The sequence below is a fragment of the Mus musculus genome, chromosome 15 (genome assembly GCF_000001635.26).
Source record: "Mus musculus strain C57BL/6J chromosome 15, GRCm38.p6 C57BL/6J".
Taxonomy (NCBI): domain Eukaryota; kingdom Metazoa; phylum Chordata; class Mammalia; order Rodentia; family Muridae; genus Mus; species Mus musculus.
Genome location: NC_000081.6, coordinates 5309633 through 5329280, shown reverse-complemented (window position 1 = coordinate 5329280; position 19648 = coordinate 5309633). Strand labels below are relative to the sequence as shown.

The following is a 19648-nucleotide window of genomic DNA, read 5'->3' as shown; positions in this document are numbered from 1 at the left end:
AGAGTCAGATACCCACTCATTCTCATGGTTCTGAGTCCCCATAAAAATACTAAGCTAATATCTGTAATGTAAATGCAGAGGACATGGTGTAGGCCTATGTAGGTTCTGCACTTGCTGCTTCTGTCTCTGTGAGCTCATATGTGCCTTGCTTAGTTGATTAAGAGGACCATATTTTCTTGGTGTCCTCTATATTTGGGTCTAACAATCTTTCCTCCTCTTCACAGGATTCTCTGAACTCTGAGAAGATGGATTTGATGGAGACCTATCACTTAGGCTCGCTCTCTCCATTATATAATGTTTGACTATGGATTTCTGCATCTGTTCCCATCCACTGCCAGAGGAAATTAATAATGACTGGATGAGGCAATGTTCTATAAGTATAATATATTAGGAACATAATCTTAATGTTCTCTCGAATTCAGCATACAAGTATTTTCTTAGGTAATTTTAGATCTTTACTCATCAGGGATGGCTGTTTATTGCTTTTGTTTTTGTGTCCTTATCTGATTTTTGTTTAGCAACTCTGGCTTCATGTAATAAACTTAATAATGTTCCTTCCCCTTCTATTTTATTGAGTTTTAAAAGTGCAGCAGAATTTGCCTGTGACTCCATCTAGTCCTGGACTTTGCTTTGCTGGGAAATTCTTTATGACTGCTTCAATCTTGCTGTATATTATAAATCTATTTAAATTCTTTGCAGTATCCTGGTTTGATTTGGGGTAATATGCCTGTCTAGGAACTTAGACACTTCTAGGTTTTCAGGAAAGTTGCAATATAGGATTTCAAAGTCTTCTCTGACGATCACCTGAATCTCCTGAGAATCTATGGCATCCTTTTAACCTCTTATACTAATAATTAGAATCTTAGTTCTCTTTCTTTTAGTTCAATTGACTCAGTGTTTGCCAATTTTATCTGATGTTTTCAAAGACCCAACTGCTCGTCTGGTTGGTATGAACTGGTCTCTGAGTCTCCATTGTATAAATTACTTCCCTGCTCTTCATTAGTTCTTGCTCTGGTTTTCTTCTTTATGGCCCTTTCCCATCGACCCTCCCTTTCTTCCAGATATCTACTCCTTGTATGAATTTCTGGGCAGTTTATATTTCCTAGCAAATCAGAGCTACTACACCCATTAAAGTCTCACCGACATGACTGCCTAAACATAAACTGAACAAGGAGAGCAACCATAGACCTGCCATAGTAGACGGAGGAAACTCAAGAGAACTAAGGAATGCTGAGAGAGGGAGAAGTCATATACCTTGGGGAAGAACATTTGGTTATCCAATACTAAATGGTCAACCCTGAAAACATGTACTCAATTAACATTATGCCAAGTGAGCAGGTTATATTTAGCAATATATATGTATATATACATACATGCATACAACAACAATTAATGAAAAAAGAGACTAACAATTTGAGAGTAAGGAGAGGTATATGGGAGGTTTTGAAGAAAGGAAAGGGGGAAATGGTGTACTAAAATAATATTAAAATTTTAAATATATATTTTTAAAATACTCCCCCCAAAAGGAAAAATGTTCTCAATTTGTCTTACTGTCAGACATACAACTTACTCTGTGTTGTAGGTGGCTGAAGGCTGGCAAAAATCCACTCAACTCTAATTCATACCACATGAAAAGCCTCATGTTCATTGCTGGTAATAACATTCCATAAGGAAGATTATTTAGGCTAATACTCAGCAAGTACACACCAGCAGGCCAAGCACAGCAACCAGAGTTAACGGAAGGTTAATGGAGACAGGAAGGTCTTCATTCTAGATAGTTACTGCACGTGCCCAATGGGATGTGAATACTTTCAGAAACTGACATATTAAGAAGAGTAGACATATTAATCAGGGTAGTAATTGTCTGGAAATTGCATTAGAGGAAGAACCACTGAAAATACAAAGAATCTTCAGCCTTGGAAAAAGAAAACTTGGAATGAACTAGAGTCAGGGAGAATATGAACTCTGCCTCCCAATATATAAATGAACTTCATGTGGCTAAGAAATTAGATTTATTCTGCGTAGTTCCAACAGGAAGAATGACGCACAGTGATTGGAAGTCACAATGAGGCTGACGTCAGTTTCACACAAAGAAGAGCTCTGGAATCCTGGTGCTGCCCAACAATGGAAATGGCTCTGTGAGGTAGTGAGCTTCCATAGCTGGGACAGGAAAAGGCAATAATTTTAATAATGGTGCTGCAGCTGTGTGTAGTTCTGCTCGGGTGGATGATTACAGAAACCAGTGCTCACCAAATCTGAGTGTTCCTCTAAGAGGTCAATGGATATTTTTTGAAATAGACTTTAGTTTTTTGGAAGAGTATTGGGTTCACAGCAAATTTGAACAAAAAAGTTTCCACATTCTTCTTCCTCTACTCACCTATGTGCAGCCTTCTTTATCATAAATAATCAGAGTGGAGCATTTCTCTTATTTCTATTTTTCTTTTGATGTGTTCTTCATAGATATAGCCTTATACATAACTTAGGCTAGTCTTGAACTTGAAATCTTCCCACACAAGTTCTGTGTGTGTGGGAGTAACAGGCACATGCCGACATGCCTAGGAAAGCATTTGTCATGATTAGCAGACAGTGGCACATCATTATCACATAAAATCCATAGTATATACTAACAGTCACATTTAGTGTTGTGGATCCACAATTTTGATAAATACATATTCCCCTCCACCAGTAGGATATGTTTTAAGCACCTTTTACTTGAACTTTCAAATAATTAATGCCCACTCACATTCCACATTTCCAGCATTTCAAATTTCATTCTATGTGGTAGAGATAAAACTACTGGCTGACATTGAACAGGAACAGTCTTGTTCTTCAGAGTCAAAATTCTCAAAACTGTGTTTCATGTAGTTTGTAAAAGTGCCAGGGACCCAAAATGTTCCCAGGACTGACCCAACAGGGAGGACTTTAGCAAAAATACCCAACAAGTATAAACATCTGATTAACCCCCTCAAAGGGTAAATTATCTGCATAAGATTTCTCTCAAATATGAATCTACTGATCTTGCCTAAGGATTGAGATTATATTAAAGGCCTGGTCACATTCCTTACATGCTAATTTCTAGCTGTATGCTAAAAATTTATCTTTATACCCACAGGTAAATGTACCTCTCAGTTCTCATCAACAAAGTTTCTTTCTGCAGCAGAGGCTACTACAGAGATTCACAGCTGATCACAGTGCAGAGACTAAGTGACATCGAGGTGTCCAGCTACAGCTGATTAATCTACAACACAACCCCTACACACGGGGCTTACAGAATGTCATGAAGGAAGGGGCAGAAACATTGTTAGAGCCAGAGGACCAGAAAGCATGCTGCCGGATAGACTTCTAGATATGATAATGAAGCTGCACCCATGGATTCTTAACAATATGATTGCCTAACCAAGACCTACATCATGACAGCACCAGTCAAAAAGCCAACATGGATAAGATAAATTTCACAAGGCCCTACCCCTAGGTGAAGAACCACAGGCAATCAATGAATGCCAAGAAAGGGAGACTCAGTCTTCTCCAGGGATGTGCCTCTGATACGTTATCACAAGGAGTCAGTCAGTACTAAACATGTGTACACAAGGACAACACTAAATGAGCTCCGGGGGGTGGGGGGGTGTCAGGGTTAGGTATGGCACACACACACACAAAACAATCATAATTTTAGAAAAAAATTCATGAACTTGAGAATAGGTGACATGACTTTGGGGAGGAAGATGTAAATGGTGTAAATATATTACACATATATAAAATTCTCACCAAAATGAAATTTTAAAAAAATCAGAAAACATTACACAACTGAATGACATCCCTCATTATCCTATATGGACAAGAATAAAAACAAACAATAAGTCAGTAGAGAATAAGAAAGAATAAAGGTAAGAGCAGAAATTCATGAAGTAGAGGCTAAAAGGGAAACATTCAAAATCAACCAAAGAGTTGTTTCTCTGAAGAAGAGAAAGACAAGACTGACAAGCCTATAGCCAAACTAACCAAAAGAAAGAAATGACCAAATTAATAAAATTATTTTCTCATGAAACACGGAGAACAATCATGAGATACTTTAAATTTTTCTATTACCAAAAGCGCTATAAAATCAAGAACAAAGAATGCAAAAATGCATGAACATGTATGACCTAAAAATTAAATCTAGAGGATATAAATAGCTTAAAGAGATCCATCCATGTCAAGAAATTAAATTGAGGTAATAATGAAATATTTCTGCACTAGTCATTTTTACTGTGATACAATACCATCACCAAGGCAACATAGAAAGTGTTTATTTCAGGTTCATCATTCCAAAAGGATAAGGGTCCAGCACCATCACAGTAGAAGAACATTACAGCAAGAACCATGAATGGTGACATGGGAACAGATAAGAGCTTGCATCTCAAACAGAAAACAAGAAGCAAAGAAAGCAAACTTCGAACTGCATGAGATTTTTTTTTTGAAACTTCAAAATCCACCATAGTGACACACTTCCTTCAGTGAGGCCAAAACCCCTAAGCTACCCAAATACTGTTACCAACTAGGTACCACACATTCAGAAACCCAAGAATACAGTGGACATCTCATTCAAACTACAACAATCTAACAACAACAACAACAAAAAGCTCAAGATTGCATGGGTTCACTGCCAAACTCGATGACACTTTTGAAGAAGAGATAATAACAGTCCTCAAAGTACTCCATACAACAAAAAAGGAAGGAAGACTATGAGCTCATCCCATGTAGAGAGCATTACTTTGAAGATACACATGTAAGGACATATGAAGAAAACTATAGCTCGAAATCCTTGGTGGACACAGATGCAAAACCTCTCAATATAATTCTTATAAACCAAATTCAAGAACATCTTAATTAAGGTCAGACACTGCAATCAACTTGGTTTCATTCCAGGGATGCAAGATGTGTTCAAGATACATAAATCAATATGTGTATTTTGGTACATAAATAAACCAAAAGAGAGAAATCACATGTTCATTTCAACCATCGTAGAAAAATTTTACATGACTATAAGATCTATGAAGAATCTAAGAATAAAAGGATCACATGTTGACAAAAAGACATAAAGCCATATGCAGAAAACTGTTAGTCAGCTTTCTATTAGATGAAAGAGTCAATGAGAATACTTCCTCTAAAATCGGGAACAACACAGGGTACATATTCTCCACCCTGGCTCAGAATAGCCTTTGGAAGCCTTTGGCAGAGAATAAATACAAAAGAAGGAAAGACAAGGAATACAAATCAGAAAATAAAAGGTCAACTTATCCCTATTTTTAAAACATGTATTTATGTATTATTTTAGCTAAAACTATAATTATATCATTTTCCTTTTCTTTCCTCCCTCCAACTCCTTACCTGTCCCCACCACTTCCTCTCTCTCTCTCTCTCTCTCTCTCTCTCTCTCATTGATGTTCTCTTTTTCTTTGATCATTAGTGTTACATTAATTAACAACCTGGTGAATATATTTTGTATTACTTTTGTGTATACATTTTCAAGGCTGTATCCACTTTGTGCTGGATAGCAAATGAAGGGACTATGGACTCATTCCTGGGAGAGACTAGTTCCCTCTCTCTCTATCTCCGAAGTCATTAGTTGACTATAGTTATGTGTCTAGAGGTGGGACTCAGTGAAATTTCCCTTTTCTGGATTACCTACCATGTTTGTTGAAATTGTCTCTGTTCTAGTTTTGTTAGCCATCCATATAGTTGATATTTGGTTGATGCTGCTTTCCTGTTATTCCTTAGAGAAACAATCTCACAGCAGACTTCCTGGTTGCCTGATTCTTCAGTGTTGGTGCCCCTTCTTCCAAAAGGTTGTGAGCCTTGGGTTCATCTGTAGATGTATCTTTTGGGGTTGGGTCCCCACAGTCAGTTGGCCTCTAAATTATAAGCATATGTCATTTTCCAGTTTTCTGCAAAGAGAAAGTTCTTTGATATAGGTAAGAATTATACTAATCTGTAGAAAATGATCACTATTTTAATATAACATAATCCTGTACTTAAAGGACCTTATGAACTTCACCAGAAGTTTCTCAGATCTGATAAATACTTCAGCAAGGAAGTAGAACACAAAATCAACATACAAAACTCAGTAGCTCTCTATATAGAAAATAACAAACCAGATAAGAAAAATCCTATTTACATAACTTTAAAAATTAAAATACACAGGAATTTACCTAACCAAGAAAGTGAAAGACCTATACATTGAAACATGAAGACAATAAAGATGGAAGCTGAAAAAGATATTCATTTGAAGATAAAAAGACATCTCATACTAATGGATTGGCAGGAAAAAAAGATTGTGAAAATGATCATATTGACAAAAGCATTGCACAAATTCAATGGACTCTCCCCCAAAACCCAGTGATATTCCTCAAACAGCTAGAAACAATAAATGCTAAAACTTAGTACAAAATATCCCAAATAGCCAAAGTAATTCTTAGCTTAAAAGGGAGGGGGATTCTAGACAATACTCAAAATCAATTTATATTACAGAGCTATGATAACAAGAACAATATAATGCTGCCACAAAAACAGATGTATAAGCCAGTGGAATGGGATGGAGAAAAATAGAAATAAAACCACAAAGTTGCAGCAACTTAAATTTGTACAAAGCCATCAAAGAGGGGCACAAGAAAGAAAGACAGCATCTTTAGTGGATGGTGCTGTGAAAACTGGATTTCTATCTCTCGTCCTAGACACATATCAATTCAGATGGATCAAACAAAGATCTTAACATAACATCACCAACATTGAAAATGCTAGAGAAAAAAAACATCTCAACATATAAACATGGGCAAGAGCTTCCTGAAAAGGAAACCAATAGCAAGAAGACGACCTCAGGAATTGGCATGCTATTACACGAAACATAAACTCTTCTGAACAGCAGAGGAATCAACAGGATGCTTTATCATCAAGAAAACAAATGACAAATGCTGGCAAACATGTGGAGAAAGAGAAACCATTATTCACCTTTGGTGGCTGTGCAAACTGGTGCAGTCGTTATGGAATTCGGTATCAACGTCCTCAAAAAATTAAAAACAGAATTATCATATGACCTAGCTATGCTACTTGAATGCTCTAAGTCAACACATGACAGACATGATGTACACTGTTTAAAGCTACATTATTTTGCAATAGACAATATGATTATCATCATAAATGCCTATGAACAGATAAATAAATAAAATAAGGTACATATGAAGAGTAAATATTATTTTGCAGGAAAAAAATTAGATGCAGTAGAAAATCATTCTCTTAAATGAAATAAGCCAGAATTAGAAAAGTAAATCCATCATGTTCTCATCTCTATGTATAACAAGATGATTACTCTTTATGTCAACTTGACTACATCTGGAATCAACTACACCCACACAGCTTGGCATGCCTGTGAAATTTTTTCTTGATGAGATTTTCAGTCTCAACTGAACAACTACTGAATTCTTAGTCTTTACATTGTTTGAGTACATATGCCCCAGCCTGTAATATACTCTAATAAGTCATATATGTAATTTATAATATGTATATTATATGATAACTTTATTAATGCACATGTTATTGGATATTATACTATATATAATAAAATATGTTATATAATTATTAAATGATACATAATATATAAGATTTAATACAGTAGCTTACTGTTGCAGGATATTTGATCACATTGTGTTATTTACTGAAAAGCCCTGTTTCTAGTTGTGGTGTGGCTCAGCCTTAAAACACATATTTAGTCCCTCTGGCTGGAATACTGATATCCTTTTAGTATGTACCTTTAATCCCAAATAATGAGGGTGAAGCAATTAAGCACCCATGTTTGAAGTATGTCTAATTGAGTGGCAGACAATATTGATGAATCAGAGAAAGATTTGACAGGATAGAATGTGTCCACCTTTAATGAGAAGAGAGAGAAAAGAGAAGCTACTTAAGAGAGTAGTGCAGGAAGAGAAGAAAATGAAGGGAAAAAAAAGGAAACAGTTTTACCAGGACAGTTTTACAGAAATAGGTTGAAGAAAGAGAACAAGCTAGACACAGGTTAATACAGAATTACCCAGAGAGTAAGAAGGAGCAGAATGATTAAAACACAGCAGAGAAATTCATTCAGGAGAGGCTGAGAAAGAAAGCCAGATTGAATCAGTCAGGTTGGAAATGAGTTTGATCTGGAACAACTGAGTTGAATCAGAGAGCCAGGATCAAAAATAACTAGTTAGGAATGAGTTGCTCAGCAGTGAGTCTAAAAAACTGAAATTATTCTAGGCCTAGATTAGATTGTATAGAGCCTAAAAGCTTCCAGGACTAGGACTAGGCCTATGTTAGCAGACTGAAGCAGTCAGCCAAGAAGATGACAATTATTACAGGAGAACAAAGGTTACATTTACATTTAGTGCTCAACGTAGTTGGAAGGAACATCCAACTTGATTGGAGAAGAAAACCCACAACATTGCAGAAAGCAAAGGATATCTGACAAAAAACATTGCAGAAGACAGAAGACATTTGACAGAATGCTGCCTGGGGCAGATATTCTCCTGGGACTGTCTCCAGAGGAACCATCCATTCTTTGTGTTCAGCTGGATGCCTGGAGAGACTGAGAAAACACCAAATGGGCAAGAGCCCTCAGCTCAGAGCAAGGGGCAATTCAGGAGCCTCTGAGACAGTTAATTATCATCAAATCACAGTAAGGCACTCCAAAAGACTATTTTAATTATATAGACAGACTTTTTCTGCATTAAAAAAAAAAATGGGATGTCCCATTTCGGATACCTTAAGACCAAGGGTAGGAGAAGAGGGGATAGAAACTTTTTTTGAAAGCATCATCTCATACAAAAAAGGGGGGGGGGCAGTGGTGGCTCACGTCTTTAATCCCAGCACTTGGGAGGCAGAGGCAGGCAGATTTCTGAGTTTGAGACCAGCCTAGTCTACAAAGTGAATTCCAGAACAGCCGGGGCTATACAGAGAAACCTTGTCTCAAAAAACAATACAAAAAAAAAAAAGAAAAGAAAAGAAAAGAAAAAGAAAATATCATCTCAGTACTCATTGCAATTTTGCCCACTGGAGTAAAACCCTCCCTACTTTCAATTGCAAACTTTATATTTTTCCTCTCAAAAAAAAAAGGTTGAAAGAATAACTGTACAACAAGAAAAATTAACTATGATAGTGCAAAGGTGTGAGAGACAAAAGACAGAAGAACAGGAACTGCTCAGTTGTGAACCTATGATACCTAATGTAATTGAGGATCAAGATAGACAGCCACCTGATAATGGTGGGAGAAGCCATGCTCCCTGGTGTGGAGCTGGACATGGAACACAAGTGGCTGAATACCTAGTTTATGTGTAAATTCATAAAGAATTGTAAGTTGATAGAAAGGGGGAATAAGATTAGGCAAAAGACACTGGATTGTAGAAAAAACTGCTAAATTAGATCAACCTGTGTATTTAAAAGTTGTTTTAATGTCAAAAGTCAGAGACTTTCATAAGTCTTACACAGTGTAAGAAGTTTTGCTTATGAAAGACTAGGGGTTCCATCAAAATTGATAAAGATATGATCTAAGTAAGAGAAGCTTCCACCCAAAGGCACAACACAAGGAAGGAAAAGATGAAAAAAGGGAGCAATGTAAATGACACAGAAAGTACACACACACACACACACACACACACACACATACACACCATTGAGACAGCAAACAAACTACCTGAAGAAAGCAAGACAAACTACAATAATTTGTAAGAATACAAATTGCAAAGGACAAAGTAAAAGTGTTGCTATTTGCAGGTTATATATACTATATATGACTGACTCCAAAAAAACTACTATAGGACTCCTACAGCTGATAAACACACTCAGCAAAGTGGAAATACAAAATTAACAACAACAACAATAATCAGTAGCCCTCTTTTACACAAACTGGCATGAAAGAAATTAGGGAAACAACACCCTTTACAATAGCCCCAAATAATATAAAATATCTTGATGTCGCTCTAACCAAGCAAGTAAAAGACATGTATGAACAGAACTTCATGACTCTTAAGAAATAAATTTGAGAAGATATCAGAAGATGGAAAGATCTCCCATGCTCATGGATTGGTAGGGCTAACATAGTAAAAATGGCCATCTTACCAAAAGCAATCTACAGATTCAGTGCAATCCCCATCAAAATTCCAACACAGTTGTTTACAGAACTTGAAAGAGCAACTCTCAACTTTATATGGAAAAGAACAAAATCCCAAAATAGCTAAAAACAATCCGGTATAATAAAAGAACTTCTGTAAGTATCACCATCCCTGACTTCAAGCTGTACTGCAGAGCAATAGTAATAAAAACTGCATGTTATTGTTACAGAAACAGATAGGTTCATCAATGGAATCAAATTGAAAACCAAGAAATAAACCCACACACCTACACACACTTGATTTTTGACAAAGAAGCCAAACCTATACAATGGAAAAAAGAAAGTATCTTCAACAAATGGTGCTGTTCTAACTGGATGTCTGCATAGAGAAGAATGAAATAGATCCATATATGTCACTCTGTACAAAACTCAAGTCCATGTGGATCAAAGACCTAAACAAAAAACTGGACATGCTAAATCTAATAAAAGAGAAACTGAGGAATAACCTTGAACATATTTCATACAGGAGACAACTTCATGAACAGAACACCAACAGCTTAGGTACTAAGATCAACAATTAATAAATGAGACCTCATGAACTTAAAAGCTTCTGTAAGGCATTGGGACAAAATGGCAGTCTAACGAATGAAAAAAATATCTTCACCAACCTTACATCTGACAGAGGGCTAATATTCAAATATATATATATATATATATATATATATATATATATATATATATATATAAACTCAAGAATTAGACACCAACAACCCAAATAACCCAACTAAAAAATCAGGCACAGAGCTAAACAGAGAATTCTCACATCGGAATCTCGAATAGTGAAGAAACACTTATATAAATGTTCAACATCTTAGTCATCAGGGAAATGCAAATCAAAATGACCCTGAAATTCTACCCTGCATCCATCAGAGTGTAAGGCTGGTCAAAAACTCAAGGGAAGCACATTTTGGTCAGGATGTGTAACAAGAGGAATACTCCCCCGTTGCTGGTGGGAGTGCAAACTTGTACAACCAACTGTGGATATCAATTTGAAATAGTTCTACCTCAAAAGTCAGCTATACCACTCCTGGGAATATACCCATAACATGCTCCAACATATAACAAGGACACATGCTCTACTATGTTCACAGCAGTCTTTTTTATAACTTCCAGATACTGGAAGCAACTCAGATGTTCCTCAATGTAAGAATGGATACAGAAAAAATGTGGTACATTTACACAATGGGGTACAACTCAGCTATTAAAAACAATGACTTTATGAAATTTTCAGGCAAATGGATGGAACTAGGAAAGATCATCCTTAGTGCAATAACCCATACCAGAAAGGACATGTATGATATGTACTCACTTATAAGTGGATATTATAAGTACAGGGTACCCATGTTATAATCCACAGACCCAAAGAAACTAAATAACAAGGAGGGCCCAAGGGAGGATGCTTGAATCTCACTCAAAAGGAAAAATAAAATAGTCATCAGAGGTGGATGGATGGAGGGAACTTGGTGGAAGGGGGATGTGGAGGGGAAGGGGTGAAGGAGATCAGATGTAGGGAGAGCCAGGGATCGAAGGCCAGGAGAATGAATAGAAATCAACAGCAAGGAGCAGGGGCATGTCTAGTATGTGCCAAAGATCTGAGACAGGGGAGGCTCCAGGGAGTCTATGAGGGTGACTCTAGCTGAGACTCCTAGCAGTGGGAGATATGGAGCCTGAAATGGCCACCTCCTGTAGTCTGGCAGGACTCCCAATGGAGGGATTGGGACAACAACCCACCCACAATATCTTCAACCCAAAATGTGTCCTGCCTATAAGAAGTGCAGGTACAAAGATGAAGCAGAAACTGTGTGGAGATGGCCAACCAATAACTGGCCCAACTTGAGACCCATCCCATGGGCAAGTCCCAATCCATGACACGATTAATGATATTCTGTTGGGTTTACAGACAGGAACCTAGGATAATTGTCCTCTGAGAGGCTCCACCCAATAGCTGACTGAAACAGATGCTGAGACCCACAGCCAAACATTAGATGGAGCTCAGGGGGTATCGTGGAAGAGTTGGGGGAAGGATTGGGGAGCCCAAGGGGATAGGGACTCCATAAGAAGAGCTAAACAACTCTGCTGCCAGAGACTGAACTACCAACCAAAGAGTATAAACATGGGCTGGGCCTAGGCCTTCCACACAAATGTAGCCGATGTGCAGCATGGTCTTCCATGCTGGTACACGAACAACTGGAGTGGGACTGTCTCTGACTCTGTTGCCTGCCTCTGGATCCTGTTCCCCTAACTGGGATTCCTTGTATGGCCTCAGTAGGAGAGGATGTGCCTAGTCCTGCAATGACTTGATGTGCCAGGGTGGGCTGGTATGGGGGGAGGCTCCCCTTCTTAGAGGAGAAGTAAAGGAGAGTGGGAGCACTCGGGAGGAGGCGGCTCAGAGGAGAGAGTGGTCTATGATCAGGATGTAAAGGGAAGGAAGGAAGGAAGGAAGGAAGGAAGGAAGGAAGGAAGGAAGGAAGGAAGGAAGGAAGGAAGGAAACATTTTAAAAATAAAAATCTAAATCCACAGCCAAAAAAAAAATAAACAAAAACAAAAGCAAAAAGAAACTTATGACAATCAGAAGGAAGTGAGGCGAGGGAGGCAGAGGGGGGCATTCAGAGAAGATTGTTAGGGTTGAGATAGTCATACAAGTAAGTTCCAAAGGCTGATGTTGTGACTGGAAGGAGGATGTCTGAAACGGGGGTTATTGGTTGGGTAGATTTCTTTGGAAATAAGGAAATCAGAGTTATTTCCTTGTGAGCAAGCAGCTGAGACACAGTCACCTCTAATAGAGAAGATTGAAAAACTGCAAGTCCTGAGAACTAGAATGTTTTCAGGCAGAGAAGAATATCACTGAGCATCCTGACAGATGTAGTGTTAGAGGAAATGACAGTGAGCCAGTTGCAAACTTTTCCAGGACTGAAGAGTAGCGCTTTTTTTTCCCCTGGACTAGAGAGGAAATGCCTGCAGCCAATAGGATGCAGAGGTCAGTGGGGCAGACCGAATGGAGTATTTGCTGCAGGAATGAGATGAGTTGATACACACCAGGGTCTTAACACAGCCTTCAGATGGCTTCTGATCATCTTGAGGAAAATGAGCCTTGGCCTCCAGACCTAATAAAGTAAACCTCTTTCCCATGGAGAATAGTGCTGCTTCCTAAGGACCTGGAGGGCCAACAGCCCCAAAGGGTTAGCCAGAAGCAGGCATGGTTCCTGCTTGGAACACTAGCTCTCCTGTACATACCTTTCCTTATGATTCATACCAACTTGATACATACAACTCAGCTCCCTCATCCTTGTCTTTCTCCTGTTTGCAGTCATCTGTATGTGGAAGGAAGGGAGAGACTATGAGGCTCTTATATTGCAAGCCAAGGAATTCCAGATGCCAAAGAGCCAGGAGAAACTGGCCATGGGGTCTGGCTCCTGCTCTGTTTTCAATCAGCAAACAAGACCCTAAACAGGACATTCAAATCCTCAGTCATCCCAGGGTCACAGCCAAGGTCAAACCACTGCCCTCCTTCCAGGTGTGGGACAAGGACTCCTCGTACCAAAAAAATGCTAACCCCTGGGGCTGCAGAAGATCTGGAAGAATTATCTGAAGATGAACACATATAAAGTGTCCTACAAGAGGCCAGGGCCAGGAGTCAAGTTCAATGCAGAAACCCTGTGCAGCCATCTTTGAGACCATCTGAATGTAGCTTTGATAGAGGCTATAGATTTTCCCTTCAACACCACTGACTGGGAGGGTTACTGGCCCACAAAGAACATTAGAACCGAGGCTGGCTCATGCAACCAGAATGCCATCATCTCCTTTGTGGGATGATCTCAGATAAACTCCCAGCCCTGCTGAGAGATTGGTATGTGTGTTTGTGTGAAGGTCAGAGGACAACTTCATGGATTCAGGTCTCTCCATCTACTATATGTGCGGGTTACAAAGACTGAGTTCGGGTTACCAGGTTCATACTGAACATGCCTTTACCCACTGAGCCATCCTGCCAGTCCCTAGAGTTGTATTCTATCCATTTCCTTAGAACATGCATGTATAGTTTCATGCCTATTAAAAGCACATCTCTCTGAGTCAGTTTTGTAATAAGATCTGGGTCTATCACTAAATAAATACTCTTGGGGAAATTATCTAACCTCAATGGTTAGTTCTCCCTGCAAAACAAAGCAAAAGTATTTTAATATCTACCGGAGGAGAGATGCCATGAGAATTATACGTGAAGCAATTAACAGCTACCTGACACTTAGTGAGCATTCAGGAAGTTGATATTGTTCTTAATAATGAAGAGATAACATCCAAAATCACCATCTCTCCATTCTTCTAACTGGGTAGAAATTATTGGATTGTCCATGACCAAGCACAGTGGAATGTTTATTTGTTTGTATATGAATAAGTGTGTGTGTGTGTGTGTGTGTGTGTGTGTGTGTCTGTGTGTCTGTGTGTGTCTATGTCTATGTTTAGCCTACATAAGAGTATTATGGTGTTTTTTCTCTGTACTTTACAGATTCACTTTCGGCTCTCAGTTGCAAAAGCTTTCAGGTTACAGAATATAAAAGTAATTATGAGAAATGAAAAAGGGGTTAAATACTAGACATGAGAAGCTAAAACTAAAGGCTAACAGGTAACTTTTTAAAAAGGAAAAATGCTAACATAGCCCTGTCTGCCTGTTGTAAATATTTCTCTTTGCACCAGGGCAGGCAAGGTGAGCTGGTCAAAAATTAATTAATTAAAAAATAGATTTGTCCCTTAAGTCAAATACCAGTTCACAGTCCTTTGGTGGCCCCACCCAAAGGCCCTCATTAGAGATGAGTACTCTTGTTTCATCTAAAAGTGTTTCCTTCTTTCTGGCAGTTAAAACTCATCTCCTCCAGAGGCCCTTGGTCCTGTGAAGGCTCTGTGCCCCAGTGCAGGGGAATGCCAGGGCCAGGAAGCAGGAGTGGGTGGGTTGGCGCGCAGGGGGAGGAGGAAGGGGATAGTGGGTTTTCAGAGGGGAAACCAGGAAAGGTGATAACATTTGAAATGTAAATAAAGGAAATATCTAATAAAAAAAAAAGTTGTTTTACTTCAAAAGAAATCATCCCCTCCACACTAAATTGCCAGCTGCATTTCTTTTCTTTTTTTATTAGATATTTTCTTCATTTACATTTCAAATGCTATCCCCTTTCCTAGTTTCCTCTCTGAAAGTCCCCTATACCCTCCCCCGCCCAGCCCTGCTCCCCAACCCACCCACTCCTGCTTCTTGGCCCTGGCATCCACTGTACCTGAGCATATAATCTTCACAAGACCAAGGGCTTCTCCTCCCATTGATGGCCAACTAGACCATCCTCTGCTACATGTGCATTTCTTTTTTTTTTTTTTTTTTTTTTTAGGCTTAAAGTTTATTTGACAAAACCAGAATAAAATTTAAGGGGAAAAACAATGGTATAAGTTTATGTCAAAAAACTTGCAAATCTCCTTTTTGGTTACTAAATATTTTGTACTTGTAATCTACTAACTTACAGAATTATAGAAATGATAAAAACAGTCATAGAGTATTGCTATTCACATTGTGTAAGTTTTTAAAATGTTCATAAAAGTCGTACAAGGAAAGTGGCTTTTAGGGATTTTTTTCCATTTTTTATTAGATATTTAGCTCATTTACATTTCCAATGCTATACCAAAAGTCCCCCATACCCACCCACCCCCACTCTCCTACCCACCCACTCCCCCTTTTTGGCCCTGGCGTTCCCCTGTACTGGGGCATATAAAGTTTGCGTGTCCAATGGGCCTCTCTTTCCAGTGATGGCCGACTAGGCCATCTTTTGATACATATGCAGCTAGAGTCAAGAGCTCCGGGGTACTGGTTAGTTCATAATGTTGTTCCACCTATAGGGTTGCAGATCACTTTAGCTCCTTGGGTACTTTCTCTAGCGCCTCCATTGGGAGCCCTGTGATCCATCCATTAGCTGACTGTGAGCATCCACTTCTGTGTTTGCTAGGCCCCGGCATTGTCTCACAAGAGACAGCTACATCTGGGTCCTTTCGATAAAATCTTGCTAGTGTATGCAATGGTGTCAGCGTTTGGAATGCATTTCTTAAAGAAGGAGAAATAACTCAGCATAGCAAGAGGCAATGGATGTAGACATTACCGCAACCGTGTCTAATTCCACAGTGGAACCATTGAAGATGGAGGAGCTCACTGAGTGGGAAGCAGTTGAGGGGTGTTGTCTCTCCTCGGGCACTAGTCAGTTCGATTATTGTTGAAGCACCGTTACACTCTATTAAAAAAATCGTTCTTGGTGTTAATGATAAATTTCTTAATTTATATCATAAACATTCCTTTTGTGGTTTATTTTCCTGTAACTAAGCAAATACACTCGGGACAGAGTAATTAGATTCTCACTAGCAGCTATGGAACTCTTGGTTGCATTCCTGTCTGCCCTGACTGATTGGAATATGGGTACAATAGCCAGCTGACCTCCTCTAATGTTAGAACTAACTTTTTGTAATATACCATGCATACCTTGAGACAACTATACAAAAAAAAAAAAAAATTACAGCTCATCGCATGGCTCCCGGGGGCGGGGTGTGGGGGGGGGTGCGGCTTGCAACAGGAATCTTTGCAGCCAGTTATACAGGCTTCTTCTATAACAAGCCTATGAACCCTAAATGACCTCAGGACAATTTCTACTTTGACTGAAGAGGAAACACTTCCCCTGGTGAAAGAACGACTATAATTGTTGCTAATTCCCCTGGGAGAGTGACTACTGTGGTTGCAGCTAAAAAAGCAAGACAGCCCTTTGTCTAAACAATTATCTGTCATGATTGGCACAGAGAATATGTCTGATCTGTCAAAGCGAATGTCTGCTTGTACAACTATTTCTTTTATAAGTTGTTTTTGACATTGATATTAAATCACAACAGAAAAGCAACTAATTTAGACTAGAAGAGGAGTGTTGCTACAAAGAACCCAACCATGTTGGTTTATGGGGGGAACTATGGAAGACTTTAGAAGTTTCAATTAAATGCTATAAGCAGTATTTACAGGGCTACTCCTGGGAACCTGTTGTTGCTTGGAAGATAGTACCTCTGAGAAATATATGACCTGTAAACCCTCAGCTCATGAGATTTTGAAGAAAACCAAGACTTCCACCCAACTGGGCCCAAAAAAATGTGTATATAGTATTTCAGCAAAGAATCTAGCTGCCTTCTTCTCTTGTCCTAAGATCCTAAGATTGGTCTAAATACTTCTTTTCTGGTTGTGTAAACAGGCTGCTAAGACTTAATAACTCAGCTGAGAGACACTCCTGGGCAACCTCCTACAGTGTTGTAACATTAGGCTTTGCAAAGGCTTCTCATATGTAATAGTTCTTTAGCAACCTTTGGTACTACAAATAAGCTTCCTGTGCAAAGAAGAAGCATCAGAGACAACAAATACTGGTATTGGTAGAAGCATCATCCAAAATGATGGTAGCAGCAGTAGCAAGAGCTTATACCCACCTCCAAAGTACTAAGCAGCCCAACTTATATTCAGCATCTGTTCTCAGAGCCTCAACCACCAGCTTCTAGGTGCAGTCTGTCAGCAAATACTCATTAGCAGCTGGGGATTCGGTGGTATGTAGTGTGCTGCTATCAATCCCAACAGCCTAGTAGTGATCCTGTCTTCCTGCTGGGATCCTACACACAGCAATATCACTGGAGCAGTAGATTCCCTGGCCTGAAAAATACTAATTATTCCCAATGTCCACCTTTACACTTGTTCTGCTTTTAATGAGAAATTTCAACCACAGGCTTGTGTGTTTGAATGGCTCTACAGTTGGTGGTGATGTTAGGAAAGTTGGAAGAGCCATTAAGTATATCCTTCTTGAAGGAGAGATACCACTGGTGGTAGACTTTGACAGTTTATACCCCTGCTTGACTTCTAGTTCAGATAGATAGATAGATAGATAGATAGATAGATAGATAGATAGATAGATAGATAGATAGATAGATAAGAGAGAGATATGAATAAATAATGGGGAAGTTATCATCATCAGGACATAAATATGCCAAGAAGAAGTCCTGACACAGGGCAAGAGGAAAGGTGAAGAAGATAAGGCTTTCGAGCAGAAGTCAAAAAAAGAAACTTGAGGGTCCAAGGCCACAGTAAGTAGCTGCTGATAACATGTAAAAATTAAGAATGGCCAAAACGTAGCCAATTCCTTATACCTGAGAGGACAATGACACTCTGATTTAAACATGGGAATACCCTGTTTTCACATCTTTTCCTGCCTCTGGCTACAGTTCCTGATTGCCCTAGAGCCTGCTGTGCATTATAATTAACCTCTGTTTAAAGAAATCGTACAGTAACTCACTGGCTCAAGGTCTCACTCATTACTCCTTCCTCAGCTATGAATTTAAAACAAATCCAGTCTGAAATTCTACCAGAACCTGCTGTTTTGCTTTTATTGTCCTTTGATTTCCATATCACTTTGGACTGAACTGGCTCGTCTAGAAGGCAATAAAACAGCAAGAACAATAAGAACAGACTACTGTGTTTGGCAAAGGAAATTTCAAGTCAGTACAAAATTGAACACTGTTCAAAAGTCTATACATTGGTTGCTACTGATAAGTATTATGTATGTCTGCAATACAAAAGAGCCTGTGGGGCAGAAAGAAATGAAAAAGTATAGTTCTGAAGGAAAAGGAGTGCTAGGAAGTTTACTGTTGCAGTCAAAGCATATACTGAAAGATGTGACTCTAATTGTTAAGAAGATTATCATCAATAAGTCTGCTGCCCTGTAATGGGGGTGGGGACTGAGGGCAAAACCCTTCCTATATAAGCTTCCAGCTTGTGAAAGGAGAAATCCCAAGGAGCTGCTTCCTTCTAGAAAGTGATCATTTCAGCAGCTGCTGTTAATGTGGTTAACAGCAGTGAGGGGCCATCCTACGTTAGCAGCGGAACTTGGTAGTTTCACGCATGTGGAACTAGCACTGGAAGTATCAAAGACACAAGAGTGGGGACATCATAAATTCCTCTGCTACAGTTTCAGAGAGCCATTGAGGTCCAACAAAATGTACCTTCACTAGAGTCACAGCAAGAAGAAGGCCCTGAGCATCCCAGAGACCCTGAGAGGCCACTTTATAAAGCTATGAAAGTGAGACTCAACTTGCAGTCAAGACCCTACTTGGTGTTGAAATGCCAGAGCCATGAGACACAGAGAGCCATAAATCAATAAGAGGTGCATACAAGGAGTTGAACCATCCTAAAAGAAGGCTGAATGTTGCAGACAGTCAGGCTAGAGGACAAGAGCCATCTAAGCCCTTTGAAACCAAAGTCCCAGAAATCAAAACTGAAGCTATAGCATTTGGTATTCACCCTCCTGGGTCTTGGTCTTGTCTTGGTCCAGTATTTTCTCACTATGCTGTCATTCCTCCATTTGGGAATAGGAATGATATTCTGTGACACTGTATGTTTGGAAGATATCATTTCTTTATTTTTTTTTAACATGGGACTGTGG

The 19648-nt window shown here is 39.1% G+C and overlaps 1 long non-coding RNA gene and 1 pseudogene across 4 annotated transcripts in view; one reads left to right on the top strand and one right to left on the bottom strand.

Moving 5' to 3' along the window:
• Positions 1-1567: 1567 nt before the first annotated feature.
• Gm41257 overlaps positions 1568-19648 on the bottom strand; it is a 73075-nt gene continuing 54994 nt past the window's right edge. Inside the window, exons 1-5 of one of the 4 annotated variants that reach the window (XR_875006.1) lie at positions 16298-16422; positions 13410-13486; positions 6985-7037; positions 5669-5924; positions 1568-2555 (exon numbers count right to left, since the gene is read on the bottom strand). This is a non-coding gene — a long non-coding RNA (predicted gene, 41257). Of the gene's footprint in view, positions 2556-5668; positions 5925-6984; positions 7212-13409; positions 14513-16297; positions 16423-19648 lie in introns of those variants that run through there. The other 3 variants (XR_875005.1, XR_875007.1, XR_875004.1) reach the window with 3 other exon arrangements.
• Gm2150 (predicted gene 2150) lies at positions 13418-14021 on the top strand (annotated as a pseudogene).